Here is a 10852-nt window from a genome sequence, read left to right on the forward strand (position 1 = left end):
CTACCTAAACTATCACGTTAACATCCACCTCTGATAGTCTATCAACTTGCCAATCTTCTTCAATAGGATGGCAGGTCCATAAAACTATCACGTTAATAATTATCTCTGATAGTCAAACTCATCAGATAATGGCCTACTAGGTGATGTGCCTCTATTCCGACTTCATGGATAGTACCCCACTAGGCAATGTGCCTTGTCTACCTTTTTTTATTCCCCTGCTAAGTCTTAATCAAGACTGGGGGTTGGTTACTCGGAATCCACTGGATTAAGAGTAACGAATCTTTCACATCGTCGAGTTAACATTACACTTCTGACGATCATCATCCCCACAGAGTATGCATTCAGTTTGCATCACTCCCAAATCTTGTCACGTTAACATTACACCTCTGACAACCCACTTGTCAATCCTCGTCAATAGGATGATAAGTCCCCAAAAGTTGCTCTAATCGCAACACAAATCTTGTCACGTTAACACTACACCTCTGACAACCCACTTGTTAATCATCGTCAATAGGATGATAAGTCTACAAAGTTGCTCCAATCGCAACACAAATCTTGTCACGTTAACAATACACCTCTGACAACCCACTTGTCAATCCTCGTCAATAGGATGATAAGTCTACAAAGTTGCTCCAATCGCAACACAAATCTTGTCACGTTAACACTACACCTCTGACAAAATCAACTTATCGACTCCCGTCAATAGAGCGATAAGTCCTCAAAATTGCCCGATCGCAAATTCTTCTTGTCACGTTAATATCACACCTCTGACAAAATCCACTTATCGACTCTCTTCAATGGAGCGATAGGTCCACAAACCCGTCAAGTTAACACCACACCTCTGACGACCAAATCAACTTATCGACTCTCTTCAATAGAGCGATAGGTCCATAAAATACTGTTACGTTAACAATACACCTCTAACAGTCAAACCCCCCAGTGAACTTGTTAATTCTTTTTTAACAAGAATAGCAAGTTTTCATTATAAAATCCCCAGTGGATTAAAGATTTTCTGGAATTATCCTAGTGATAACAAAGAAAATTTTTGAATTTCACTTTAGGTGAAAATTCATGCCAAGTTAATACTATACCTCTGGCACTTCCAACTTTCTTTCGGTGTTTCAAGCCACACAGGAAGAAACGACACCAAAAATCCATGCCTTACACGCATGGGGAATTTTATCCCGAATCCTAAGTAGGGATAAGTCAACGCCTAATACGCATTGCCGGGTAGCCTATTCCCGTAATAATAGCAAAGCCTACGTATTCAACATCGTAGCAGGTCGTTATTAATAACGCCAAAATCCATGCCTTACACGCATGGGGAATTTTATCCTGAATCCTAAGTAGGGATAAGTCAATGTCTAACACACGTTGCCGGTTAGTCTTTTACCGTGAAAAGGACAACAAAATCCATGCTTTACACGTATGGGGGACTGTATCTCGATCCCTAATTAGAGATAGCCTACGCCTAACACGCGTTGCCGGTTAGTCTTTTTCCGTAAAAATGACAAAGTCTATGTATTCAAAATCATAGCGCTAAGTCTAAGAGAGTTCATTCTTTTAGCACAACGTTACATGTGGAACGGACTTAGACAACCCGCATGCTAGCCCGACTCAAACGGTAGTCGGTAAAGGCTTATCAAATCCGTTGATGGCTGAAGGTTTGCCAAAAACCCTATTCATGTAGTAAACCAAACAAACATCCATATAACACAATAAACAATAAATATTATATTTTTAAGTTAATATGCTGGGCTCATTCAGAACAAGCTATCAAGACAAAATCATCTCCATCAAGACTCTTTACAAAAGTAATAAAATTTTAATTTCGCGATATTATGTAGGTATCACAACATTCAAAAGAGGTATGATCTTTAAAAACCTACTCTATAATTCGTACAATAAAACCTAATTAACTTTTACTAATGTGCTGATACACTATTAAACCTTTAAGGCAAAGATAACTATCAGTTTATAGTAGACTTGAGTTATGGCTTTACGCTTGCAAAAGCCGTAATAAGAAGGTGGATGGTGTAGGCTGTCTAAAAATCACAATAGATAGTTGATCCCCTATAAAACACCGATGATGGAAGTTACAATCTGACGACTTCTAGAAGGCTACAATTTGAGGACTTTCACGTAGAAGGCTACAATCTGATGACCTTCACAACAACTAACGAAAGCCCCAATTCAACAGCCTTCACAATCAACATCGGAAGTTATAATCTGACGACTCTCATATTTTCAAGGAGCCAAGACGAAGATTACAAGATGACGATCTGTGCAGCGCTCTAGCAAAAGAGACTACAAATTGACGGTCTCTTCATATTAAAATGCAGATATCTCTCAAACAGTAAGGAATTTGGCGAAACGGAGGAAGCGAACCAAAGCCTTTGGCTTGGTTCGAATGGCCCCGTCTCGTCGAGATAGCCGATTTTCATATATAATTCGTCCAATTCCGACTTACGGTTTGAAAGTTATGACCTGTTCTTCGTAGCAAGTTATGTTCTGAAGTCCGTCTGCAAGACTGGACTTCGTCAGAACATTGGACTTAGCCTGAAGCTCACCAAGCCCGCCTAAGGTTCGCCTCCGCATTACAGAGTCAAAACGCACAGGTCGAACCAGCGTTATAACCTCAAAACGCAGAGGTTATCCTCGTGATATAAAATCAAAACGCAGAGTTTTTAGGCCAACTGTGCGTTTTCAGGCCAACTGTGCGTTCACAGGCTCAACGTGCGTTTTCAGGCCAACTGTGCGTTTTCAGGCCAACTGTGCGTTTTCAGGCCAACTGTCAACTGTGCGTTTTCAGGCTAACTGTGCGTTTACAGGCTCAACTGTGCGTTTTCAGCCTAAAATGTCCCAACTGTGCGTTTTCAGGCTAACTGTGCGTTCACAGGCTCAACTGTGCGTTTTTAGCCTGAAACAGGCCAACTGTGCGTTTACAGTCTCAACTGTGCATTTTCAGCCTAAAATATCCCAACTGTGCGTTTTCAGGCTAACTGTGCGTTTACAGGCTCAACTGTGCGTTTTCAGCCTAAAACATCCCAACTGTGCGTTTTCAGGCTAACTGTGCGTTTTCAGGCTCAACTGTGCGTTTTCAGGCCCAGCTGTGCGTTTTCAGCTCCAGCTGTGCGTTTTCAGCCTTAACTGTGCGTTTACGGGCCCAGCTGTGCGTTTTCAGCCTCAACTGTGCGTTTTCAGCCCAGCTGTGCGTTTTTCAGCTCCAGCTGTGCGTTTTCAGCCCAGCTGTGCGTTTTTCAGCTCCAGCTGTGCGTTTTCAGCCCCAGCTGTGCGTTTTCAGCCTCAACTGTGCGTTTCAGGTCCAGAAACGCACAGTTCGAGCCCAGAACGCTGTTTTCAGCGTTTAACTCGTTCAAGCACGATTTGAACGGTTCCAGAACCGTTTTCTCCCCAAGATTTTAGGGGATCACTACCCTATCATGGAGAGATTTATGAGGGGCAGTTACACCCCATAAAACCCTCATTAAGGAGATATTTAAGGGGGCGGTTACACCCTTAATCCCCTATAAATACCTCAAAACTCAACTGAGTTCGGAGCCTCTCTTTTGGGGCTGACTTTTTGGGGATCCTTGATCGGGCATCTTGCGGCTTTCTGCAGCAATAAGGAGCTTTGGAGATCAGCGCAGCAACAGGAGCTTCTTCCTTGGCTTATTAACCGAACTTTCGGTTCAAATCAACTCTTTTTCAAGAGTTCAAACTCGTTGAGTTATCAACTTGTCCAGAGTTTTAAAACTTGCTCTGCAAGTTCTTCTAAAACTCGTTCAGAGTTATCAACTCGATCAGAGTTCAAACTTGCCTTGCAAGTTCTTCTAAACTCGGTCAGAGTTTTAAGACTTGCCACACAAGTTCTCCACAGCGTCAAATCGTGAGGAGAAGACCACGTTCCAGTGAAACAAGACGTGCGGATCGTCAATGGAGAGCAAACTCGACGCGAGCATTCGAGGGAGGCACTCCATCGCCACCGTGAAGAACCCAGATTTAAACAAAGGGGAGAATCAAATTCATTCTCCTCTCTTTTGTAATCGGAATCCAAATTGTAATTGATTTTGAGAGAATACAAGTCAATTTTTCTTTCATCGTCTTTTTACTGCAAATTTCCTACAAACAACTCGTCGTAGGCAAGATCCCGCATCACCTCATTACCATTACAATTTTTATATATGTTATTTATTATATATGTTGTTTAGATTATGATATTATTCGTGGGATGATGATGAATGTTGTTAAGTATTGTTGTGGTAGATTACTTGTGAAATGATGAATATAAAATGACAAGCTTGCATTTTGAAAGCTAGATAAATTTTAAGAGTTGTTATCGAAAAAGAAAATTAGAATAATTAAAAAGGAAAAAAAATAAAATAGTTACTGTTCATATGGAATAATATATAAAAATAATAATATATTTAAAAGGTTATTTTTGAATAATTTATGAGAAATAAATTAAAAGGATTTATTTTGGAATTAATAAATTTATGAGCATGATGATTGGAAATTTCGATATTTCATGTATATTTATTTGATAGATGTAGTTTCATCTTGTACTGTTATTAGTAGTTGTTCACGATTCTTGTTCATGATCCACGACACTGTTAATTAGTATTATTGTATTTATCATTCTTTATTATAATTGAGAATCGTTAGGAGTTTATGACTATAGTGATCTGTGTGACATGAATAGGATTTAGAGGCTTGTGTGTTGTTGGCTTAGAAAATAAGAAGAGCCGGGATGGGAAATCTTGGTACATGTGATTAGACGTGACTGTTTATGTATCCTCTAGGGTCTATTGTGATTATTGATTATTTCCAGGCACGCACCAGTGAATCGTTTCGCACTGGGGCGGGTCTGAGGTACTAGTGAGATGTGGTTGTTAATCAGATATCCGATAATATGAACTTTGACTCTGTGTGAGATGTGAACCAGTGACCTGTATAGGATTGCTAGTTGCATGACTTGTTTCTTGGCTAATTATGAGTTCTTCTGAGATATAGGCTAGTTGTGTTTCTTTTCATACATAGATCGGGATTAATATTTAAGTATTTACAATTCGAGACATATGGTATATACATAAGAGTTTCCTTGTTTGGATTATTTCGCTCGATGTACTATGTCTCTTGTTGTAGATTTTTAAGTATTAATTTTATCTATTGTATGCTCCTGTTACTTGGATGATTTCTGATCGCTAGCTACATGGTCTCGTTACTTGATTGATTCTGGATGTTTTATGTTATTATGATTTAGTAGTATTTTCATGTTGATTTGTGGATTTCAGTTGTACGTTCTTTTGTTGTTTCTGTTATCGTATAGTTTTTCGCATTGGATTTTCGTTCGTTCTATTTTTCTTTGTGGGGTCGGGTCTTTCCGTGCGCCATGCACCTGACGTACACCTGTTTTCTCTGGTGTACGTCAGACTTAGAGGAAGAACAGATTCAGCTGGGAAATCATCAGGAGCCAGAGGATTCTTAGCAGGAGTGCCTAGCGGATGGAGCAGAAGAAGAAGCCAAAGTTTAGTTATTGGTCCTTAGTTTTCTTTTGTACTACATTCTATTTCTATTTGATCAGTGTATTTTGTATCTCTTTAGTATTCATTTGTTCAAATTTGTATAAGGGCATGTTTGACCCGTATTTTATGTCTCAGATGTTATCCCATTTGTGATATGATATTTCCTTGTTCTAGGTTGTCTTTATATTCTTGCTATTGTGATCGGGGACCTGTGACTATGCATTGTTTTTATTTCCAGACGCTTAGCGTATTAGATTGAGAAGACGGGGTCTAGCACTTATCTCTCCTCAGTCTAATACGTCGCAGGCTTGTTCACGTCCCGATTCCCCGGTATTTTGGGAAGCGGGGCGTGACACCACATACACACAGACATGCATCCATTGTTCATCACAAGCATGTTGATGTATTTAAATGCAACTTTTGTGGTAGGTTTGGTCATTTGGAGAAATTTTGTTTTGATTTCCGAAAAATTTCAAAATCGCAAAATGATTCAAAAAGACCACATTTGTTTAAAAATATTTCTCATGCACAATTTAATGGTCAACAAAAATAAGTCCATTCATTCCATTGCACTTATTGTAATAGAATAAGTCATTTATGTGATTTTTGCTATGACCGAATTCGTGCACTAAATGTGTCCAAATCGGATCATAACCCAAGGGCTTTGGATTACATTGATAGTAAGCATGTCCCTAAACTCTCCGGCACCAAGAGTGTTTCGGAGCCAAAATAAGTTTGATTTTAAAGAATAAATTTTTAGCGTTCTCGTGTTTTTAAACATTGAAATTTGTTTGGATTTTAAATTTTATAAACAAATTTTGAATATTTTTTTAAAACCATTAAAAGAAGATATTTTCACTATAGAAGAGAAATTGGTATATATATTCATTTTAGGTAAAAATTATGTTTTAAATTTTTTTCATAATTTATTTTTAAGTGTTTCTAGATTTTTGATGTCATCAGTCGACCGATTCCTCAAATCAGTCAATCGATTTTAGATACTTTCAGTCGACCGATTGCATATCAGTCAACTGACCAGTGAGTTTTACTGAAGTTCATATCGAATTTTTTGTCTTCAAACCCGACCCGTTATATACCCGTTTGCATCATCTTTTAATCATATCCATTGATTTCTTTTTGGAACAAATCCTAGTTCTCTTTTTCCTATCATTTTATAGATATTTATTGGTACTACATTGTGCATATGTTCTTTTAAGAGTGTTATGGATAACATTTCTACCTATAGCAATAAGTGTTGTACCAAGCCTAACCCATATTTTTCACGTACTATATACTATATATTATGACTACGTAAATATATATATACTATTATATATATACTATATATATATATTTTATTATATATATATATATACTAAAACTTATATCAACTTAAGTGGACCATCACCAAACTTTCTATCCATCGATGATACCAAGGGATCCATGTAAGATATGAAAGAGACTTTTCATCACTAGATAGAAAGTTTGGGTGGATAGTCACTTAAGTTGACAAAAGTTCTCTTCTCTCTCTCTCTCTTCTCTCTCTCTCTATTCTCTTCTTCTCTCTCTAATATATATATATATCACAAACCAAAACCCTAAATCTTTCAAACCTTACCAGTCATCTACCTTAAATTTCTGCTGCCGAAATCAACCGATCGACCGACGAGATCGCCCAGTCGACTGATCAGCTCCTGCCAAGAAACATTCGTTGCTCTTGCTTAGTAATCTCTTCACACTCTCTCTTTTTAGTTTGCTTCTTAATCTAGCATTATCTAGGATCTTTTATCTGCACAATATGTCTAACCCTAAACGTCCTAGATCTGATAGTTCGGCCTCCTAAATTTCACATTATGAATGATATCTTAACAACCCTCAACTTATCCCTAAATATCGTCATATCTGTCAATTATCTATGTTTCTAGGTAGATTTGTTAATTTTCTTAATTTTTCTAATTATCAGTTGCATACCTATTTTGATAAAGTTAAGTTGCATGATTTGGTAACTCTTTCAAATCAAGTACCTTATTATCCAAATCTAGTTCACTTGTTTTACACAAACATGCAACTTGAACACACTGATGATGGTACCCCTTTTATCAAGTCCCGTGTTAAGAATTGCATTATACATTTCACCAGTGATGAATTAGCATAAATTCTTAACATTCTTACAGGGGATCTTTTGCTGGAAGATATAGAGTTTGATGATCCTTCTATAAATTCAGTAATATTTCTTCTAGGAAAAGATTATCTGATGTCAAATAGCTCCATCACTCTCATCACCAAACTTATTGCTAGAATTATCTCGTATAATATAATTTCTAAAACTGAGAGTTATGATCACTTCTCTCATGAGTTGATATGTGCTGTATATGCTATCATTGGGGCTCTTAATGTTCAGTGGAGCAAAGTTGTTTTTGATGGTATGGCTTGTAATCACACCAAGTTTCTCTCTTTTGGTGCCCTTCTCACTAAAGTTTTCAAACACTTCAACATTGATCCCACCAATGAACAATCTATCGTGCGTGTTCATGAAATATTTGACCGCACTAGTCTCTCTAGGATGAAGCTACCAGATTCTCTTCTTTTCGATCCTCAAGCTCCTGTACCTCCTCTAGTTGGTGAATCCTCATCCCATCCCTCTAGCTCTAGGACTCGCTCTCGTCCTCCTCGTGCTTCAAATTCCAATCCTGCTAGTATTCATGATGTGTTAAACTACTTGGGTGATCATATTAAGGACATCGAGCCTAGGTAGGAACAACTGATGAATATGTTCATGAATCAGTATCCTGAGCAGAGGTCCCCATCCCTAGGAACCGGGCCATCCCATTCATGAAGACAAATCTCTCGATGTTTTGGACTTTTGCATTTGGTTGAAAACTTTGTATTAACATTTGGTTTGTTTGAAAACTATGTGTTTGACTTTTGGGTTGTTCTAAAACAATGTATTGCCTTTTGGTTTGTGTATTTCAGTTTGTCTTTTGTGTTGTAGGTTGCATAATCTAATTTCATTTTGGTATGTACTTGAGATCCTTGTAAACATTTTATGGTGATATATACCTTAAGTGTGATTTGTGTTTAGTATGTGTTTTGCTCACATATCATTGTGTGTTGTAATTAGCATGTTGATATATATCTGTGTATGTTTGCCTTAGTATTTCATTTGATATATGCTCTGTGGCTTTTTGATAGGGGGAGCTTTTTCCCTATCTGTTTATACTCACTGTGCTCATATGTAGGGGGAGCTTTCCCTCTCTATTCTTATTCTCACCCCATTTTGATATTGCCAAAGGGGGAGAAAAAGTGCTATCTCTGTTAATATTTTTGTTTACTATTGGTTACGCATGTGTATTCTATATTTTTTATATCTCTTGTGTAGATTGTTTGTCATCATCAAAAAGAGAGAGATCGTTAGGTATGAGCTTATTGTCTAATCTGGTTTTGATGATTAACAAACAATTCCTAATCTTATTTTATAGTATTTATGTTTTTCTCCAACATGCATCCTGATTGGAGGTTGGATGGACTTGCAATTTAACGATGACATCATATTGGAGGTTGGAAGGAAATTGGAATGAAGCCTTTGCAGATTCAAGTCAAAGACACACCATCGCTTCATCCCCATTACCAAGATCGAGCTAAATGAAGATTATTTTCTTGGGTATATATGTTTGTAGTTTAGGTGTTTACTTTATGTGTTCATACTTAAAGCTCAAATCATACACATACACATTATTTCGTTTTATCGCATTATACATCATTTTTTGGGAAAATAATGTGTTTCGGATTGTACACTTAATGATACTATTTTACGTCCTTTCAAAAGTCTATGAATCCATTTAAAAGTATCTCAAAACTTATTTGAAAGGATTTCATCAAAATCAAGTGTTCAACAAACTCGTATTTTTGACCAAATTTTGCAAAACAGTGAGTTTTCACAAATACGAAGTGCTATTTTAGAAATTTCTTCTCTAACATACTTATTTTCGTATGTATAAACATTGTCCCAAATTTTACTATTTTTCAAGTTATTTTACTATTTTAAAATAAATTTGAAAATCAACTTTTAGTTTTCAGGTATCTTAAATGTCAGAAAATCAGTCGACTGACATTTATAATCAGTCGACCGACAGTTTTGATTTCTCCCAAAATTCCCCTCTGGACAGTCGACCGATCGAACAATCAGTTGACCGATAATGTTTTGATTTTCCTTCAGATTTTTCTCTGGTCAGTCGACCGTTACAATTGATCAGTCGACCAAAACTTATTTTTGTTACTGTAACGGTTAGTTGATCAGTCGACCGATAAAACAAACCAGTTGACTAATCTGCTCTTTTTACTGTAACGGCTAGTTTTGTGTTGTTTTTGTTTTGTGGCTATAAATAGACATCAAAAACAAATCTGATGAACATGGTGTTTTTGGCATTGTGCTCCCTATTTGTGAGAAGTTTGTTTAGCTATTTTGGCTCCATGGTTTGAGAAAATCAAGTGTGGTTGTTTATGTGAAAAAGAGTTTTACAAGAGAAGGATCTCGATTTCGATTGTTGGAGCTTATCTTCATATCTATATATCTTCTTATTTTTGGAGAAGTTTTCTAAACCCTTCTTTCAGCAATTTATATTTTGATTCTTATATATATATATATTATATATATATCTTATTTATTTGAGTTTAATTTCATTTTACTCATTGTTTTTACACCCACCTACTTGAGCTTTAGTATTTCACATTTAGTATAATTAGGTTGTGAGAGTGATTCTTTGAGAGAGCTTATATTTTCGTTTTCATCTATTTAGAGAACAAAATTCTATATTCGCACTTATTGTTAAACATGTTGTAATACACAGGAACACTTAGAGGAGTGGTTAGGAGAGACCGAGGTCAATTCCAAGAGGAGTGAGTTGTTTGTAAATCTTAGTGAGAGGTTGTAATTCCAAACACTTGAGGAAGGTAACACGGGTAGTCCAACACTTAGATAAGTGTAGCTTATGTGATTGACATCGTGTATTTGTTAAAGTTATCAGTGATCTTTGAAAACCGTTTGTGTAGACTTTGAGATATGATGGAGATCTCCTTGAGGTGAGGAGCGGAGACGTAGGTCGAGGGTTGACTCCGTGATTATATCGTGTGTTTGTGTTTGTGTTTTTTGCGTACTATCTCTCTTTACATCCAATGCTTGTGTTTATATTGCCTATTGTATAATTGTTTATCCTTGCATATCCTTTTGTATATCATATTGTTAAGGATGTTAATTTATAAGTTCTAATTTGGCATCGTAATCGGATTAGATTAGCAATTACCCTATTCACCCCCCCCCCCCCCAGCCG

Source organism: Asparagus officinalis, chromosome 2 (genome assembly GCF_001876935.1).
Source record: "Asparagus officinalis chromosome 2, Aspof.V1, whole genome shotgun sequence".
In the NCBI taxonomy this organism is placed as follows: domain Eukaryota; kingdom Viridiplantae; phylum Streptophyta; class Magnoliopsida; order Asparagales; family Asparagaceae; genus Asparagus; species Asparagus officinalis.